Raw genomic sequence first — 5,753 nt, forward strand, 5'->3', positions numbered from 1 at the left:
ACATAAACAGAAACTGTAACAAGAATAACTTAACTTGCATTGTGAAACTTTTCTTTTAGTTGTCATTTGATCTAAAGGCCTTGCAAAAGGACTATTGACAACAAAATTTAATCAAAACCTGCGACCTTACCACTGGTGCTTGTGTAACAAAACAGTTACAGCTGGTCAACGATAATATCAAGTGCTTTAACATTCATGTTCTCTTAATCTTCTCAAAAATTATCCTTATTCTTTGGCACTCAAGATTAACTTTAGACCAGTAACATGCTCTAGTACACTTTGACTCTTTACCCGTAATATGCAAAAACCAACTTATAAATTCTCCTCACTGGTCCCTACATACAGCAGCTCCCATGGTGGTGATTCGGAGAAGTTGTCTCAAAATCAGGACAAGTTATTCTGATCACTTTCTTTGTAATCACCTGGGGACTTTTTCATACAGTATTGTTTTGTCTTGCAAGAGAACAGACATTTTCATAAATTTTAAAAATAATTAATTCTGTATGTAGGGATTAGACAGCCATTCTAAATTTAAGTTGGGAGCAATACAACCACAGAATTATTACTCCAAATTCCTTTTTTAACATCATTCTATGAGTTTTTTTCAGGTTTTGTTTGTCAACATCTGAGAGCACGAGGGAATGTGCAGTGACGCCATCCGAGTTTTTCTGCTCCACACAAGACCGCTTTAGGTGGAAGAATACATTCTCTGGAATTCTTGCAATTTACCATTCTTGTGGGCAACTGCAATCACATGGGAGCAAATGTCGGGACTTTTGAAAGCTTCACAGTCACATTTCACACTACCATTTACTATGTTCACATGTGTGGTTGATTAGGCTTGCTTGTGGAAATAGCAACAAACATTCCAGCAGCCGCTTGTACCTTTGTGACACCATCCTTCTGGAGAATCAGTTCAGCCTTTGACCATGTCTCCTCCATGGTTCTGGGTAGACCACTGCATCAAAAGTTGGGCAAGATTTGGCTTGTTGGTGGTGCTGGAGAAGAAAGTTCATCGTAATATTCTTTTGCTCCACATTCATCTATGAGGGCAATTTGAGAAATTATCTCTGCCTTGGAAAGTTGATCCCATGCCTCCTTACAAACCTCCAGATGCCGGTATGATGGTGCCAGGATGTAAGGAGAGTCTCCAACAAGAGCTCTGTGAAAATTTCGCCGGTATTTGCCAACAAAGTTTTTTTGCAATGTCAGTGAATTCACTGTACGAACATTTTGAAGACTTTCCAGGACTTGCAGCTTTCTTCTGGTGATCGATTTCCTTCTTCACGCAACTATTCATGCTCTTAGGACAGTTGTTGAAGTAGAAATTATCTCCAATACCAGCAGATCTCCTTACTGGCAACGGCATCTTCTCTTTCATGTCTACAGAAATGTTGGCAAGAAAGTAGCTGTAGAACTGTTGTGTTTCTTTGTGGGAGGCTTTGATCTCTCTTTCATCCCAGGAGCTTTTCAAAGACAGAAGCCTTGCATCAAAATCTTCTGCACTTTAGCTGTCAATCAATCCTTTGTTGCTCCTGTCACCAAAGATGTCCATTAGAAATTCTGCTTGGACATTCTCGTGGATGAGCAGAGAGCTCATCTTACGTTTGATGTTATCTTTCACATGTTTTGTACAGGCCAAGAACTGTGCAATAGGTAATTCACTTGACAGCCCATTTACAATTGCTTTCTGTCTGTCACACCCAACAAAAAGTATGTTCTCAATGTCCCTGTTTGGTCCCTTCAAAGTACTGAAAAAGTATCGAAATGCTTCTGATCCTTTATCTGTGTGTATCATCATTGGGCCAGGAAAGTTTGGATGTGTCCCAGACTCCTTGTCATGAAGCTTTAGCCTTATTATTAAGACCCAAAGAATAATGGTTTGCAAGAGATTTGCAGATGAGGAAGCTTGTGCTTGGAAAACAATTTTGTCACACTTCCTGAAACCGGTTGGGGATAAAATTATTCTCTGTTGTGGTTTTGATGTTAAAAGACTCCCTATTAATCTATCAAGCTTTTACCAGGAATGTTTAAAGTGTTTCACACAATGTTCCGCAGCTGCATATGAGAGTGGATTTGAAATGTCACATGAAGAAATATCCAACACTGTCATATGGGATAATAAATTCATTTGTATTAATGGTAAATCTGTCTTCAATATAAGGTTGGCTAGTAAAAGATTAATCAGAATAGGTGATTTAGTCACGGAAGGTAAATAATTTATCAGTCAATGCAATGTACTTTAAAAGACGTTTTTGATCTAATGGCCCTTATCAATGCTATTCCTGCATCATGGCGGAAATCTCTGAAAGTGAATGGGTACGTGAATAAAAGACCTGTTGTTCTTCATGATCAAATTCAACTTGTGTTAAATAATCAAAATGTTTTGATCGACAAAGCATTGTCTAAAAGCATCTATAGGGAATTAATTTCTGGATTAGTAACTCTGCCAACAGCACAGTTGAGGTATAATGAAAGCTTTCATAATGTTTGTTTGAAATGGAAGGAAATTTATAGCTTGCTGTTTAAAGTCGCTCTTGACACAAAATCACAAGAATTTCAATGTAAGGTCTTGAACAGGTATCTAGTAACAAATACGTTCCTAAAGAAAATAGGCATAATAGATTCTTCAGCCTGTTCCTTTTGTGGTGTGAATGACGAATCCCTTAAACATCTATTTGTGACTTGCCTTTTTACTGCAATGCTATGGGAGAAACTTGTAATATGGTGCAACAACATAAATATCAAGGTTGAATCACTATCTGCTGTTGATATATTTGGTGACTGGCAAAGGAAGGAGGACCTTCTGCTGTTGAATCACATTATTCTTATTGCTAAACGATATATATACTATTGTAGGATCAACAATTCAAAACCACTCTTTAATGTTCTCTTAGTACGAATCAAGTCAGTTTACTTATTAGAATGCCAGATTTCTACATGGAAGAACAAAAGTGTCGCTTTTGAAGATAAATAGGTGTTTTGAAACATGCATCCACAATTTATATTATAATATCTTAATTCCTGTCTAAGCAAAGTTGCCGATAATATCAGACATTTTTGGAAGTACTTATCCAGAAGTAGCACCGAAACACTAATTCATGCGTTTATAACAAGTAGACTTGATTATTGTAACAGCCTTTTGTATGGGTTACCGAATATCAGCTGTCTAAATTGCGGCGTGTTATGAATGCTAGTGCCGTTTGGTTTATTGTGCTCCGAAGTCGTGCCACATCACACCTCGAGTTACATTGGCTGCCTGTTTGTTATCGTATCGTATATAAAATAATTCTTCTTACATTTAAGGCATTCCATGTTATGGCTCCTGATTACTTATGTCATTTAATATCTGTCTTGCCGCCGTCTAGGTATAATTTAAGGCCCAATGACGACTCTGCAACTTTATTAGCTTTCCCGACAATAAGCACCAAGAAGACCCAGGCGGATAGATCGTTTTTATTTTTTTTGTGTGTGTGCTGCCCCCAGACTTTGGAATCTGCTTCCTACCACAATAAGATCTATTTCCAGTTTAGATATTTTTAAAATTAGACTTAAAACTTTTTTATTTACAGTCAACCCAGGTCACGCGTGAACAATATTTTTGAAATTTGAACGGAGTTTTGAAATTTACATGCCAGTTTTGAAAATCGCCAACGAGATTTCAGAGTTCCCGTATAAACTTGCCTAGCTTATTGATGGTATAAAGCTATGAATTTTTCTTTACAATGCAAAATTGAATATTTCAAGAATAACAATTGTTTCCCAAGTATTTTGAAAGAAAAACAGGCAATAAAGCTTTTCTAAATGAAAAATTTATTCAAAGAAGTCTTTTTATTGGTCTTAGAAGGAAACGCGTATAATTTTTGCCGCAAGGCGACCGACTCGCAAGCGATTTGAAGCAATTGCGAGTCAATTTTGAAGCGAATTTATCGACCCGTGCGGAGCACGTTTTTCAAAACTTTTGCAAAAACTGTTCGGAATACGAAGAATCAATCAATTAGAATAGTATTTCAGTACAAATTCACAATCAAACCTGTAATTTTTTGTGAGTTGTAGTGTGAGAAACACTTGAACATCACCAAGAAATTCCATGGCGAAAACAATGATTTGAGATGTCCGCCAGCTCGTCGCCTCGGTAAAACTACAAATTTTCCTCGAAGCATAATTTCTCCGCCGTTAATGCTTGGATTTCCGCTGTTGAAACTGTCGAGTATTCCTTAAAAGTTCCTCTTTCGATTTACCATTTCGAAAAGTTGTATTTTCCTTCCGAAAATGTGAAATTGGTGTCTTGAATATTTAAGCCTGAAGTGCGCTGCCCGCCATGATGGCTGAAATCCGATATTTTTCGGACGGCAAAAACCTTTTTGTGTCCAGACTCCCCTAAGACCTAAAAATATATGCGCAGTTGGTGGATTCTGATTGGTCAGTCTTTTCCAAAGACAATTAGAACAATAAAGGACAAAATTATCCCTTCTAGGGGAGGTAGAAATCCTTGCGCGAGCCCGCGAGGATTCGCGGCCGGTTTTGGCCGGTTGGCCGTTATTGGGTTAAGCGCTTGTTGTTAGCTGTGTGATTGTGCATCTTGTTAAGTGTATGTGTGTGACTATTTGAGGGGGAGGAGGGGGGTCTATCTATCTGCGTTTTTGACTGTAACTTCTGAGATGAATAAATTAATAAAATACAAAAAAGATAAGATAAAATAATGACAAGGCTTGCTCTCTAGGATAAGGGGTTATATCAGGGAAATGGGATTCCCAGCAACGAATGTTGGTTTGTTAAAGACCAAAAAGAAAAAAAATTACCAACTAATTAGTCAATGGTCCACAAAATTTTTGAACAAAAAAAGAACATCTGATTGAAACACATAATTTTTAATTTGTTAACACTTTTTGACAATAACTCCTTAACCCATGGTTTTTGGCTGGAAAGGTTTTTTTTTCTAGCATCTTATATTGACAAACAAAATTAAACACAGCCCCAAGCAAAAGTATCATTACCATTCTTGGGTCTTTCTTTTCTTCGTGGATGCTACAAGTGTCGCCGTTTATCCGATGGACCTGAAAACATTCGTATAGAGTTGTTCTTTATTATTATGTAAACGGAGGGCTAAAAATTGTAAGTACCCAACATATGAGTTAATAGGCCTTTTGCATAGTCAGCTAGAGATCCCCAAATTTGGAAGATTTTTTCCCTATTATTTGGCAATTGATGTGTAAAACAATTATTGAACGACTGTCCTAGCATTAAAAGAGCGGTGCGGTTGCTCAACTGTTTTTATTGGCCAAAATTAGCAACAGATTTCGAACGCTATGCGAAGAGGAAAATAGCCGAAGTGCTGCTTCAAAAACATAACCAAAAAAAACCAAAAATACCACTCGGAAGGATGTCACCAGTCACCAGTTTGCTTATTCCTATGTATGTTCTTGAAACAAGTAACGATTTGGAGTTATAACTGGCATTTCGAAGGTGCACTCTTCACGTATACACACTTTACCTGTGTGAAAGGAAAATTCCTTACCGTCGTCTGACGGTGAATACCGTTTCCTTTTACGTATATTGTTTCTTTGTCCTCTCGCCTCTTCTGAGTTGTCTCAGTAGGAGAACGAGATATTCATGGACGCTCCTATAACTTTTGCAGCCTGTACTCAATCTTCTCGATATATATTCTCCAGTAACAGTTCTAGGCTATTGCCTCTCTCCGGAATTGATTGCCTGTTGATAGACTCGACTGGGTTGTTTGTGTTTGGCGCTTG

General features: G+C 37.7%; 1 pseudogene; it reads right to left on the reverse strand.

Annotated features, from left to right (window-relative positions):
* Positions 1-512: 512 nt before the first annotated feature.
* On the reverse strand, positions 513-4,946 carry LOC146462240 (uncharacterized; annotated as a pseudogene).
* Between the last annotated feature and the right edge of the window lie 807 nt (positions 4,947-5,753).

Source organism: Pavona decussata, unplaced genomic scaffold, assembly GCF_977016875.1.
Source record: "Pavona decussata unplaced genomic scaffold, jaPavDecu1.1 SCAFFOLD_190, whole genome shotgun sequence".
NCBI classification, from domain to species: Eukaryota; Metazoa; Cnidaria; class Anthozoa; order Scleractinia; family Agariciidae; genus Pavona; species Pavona decussata.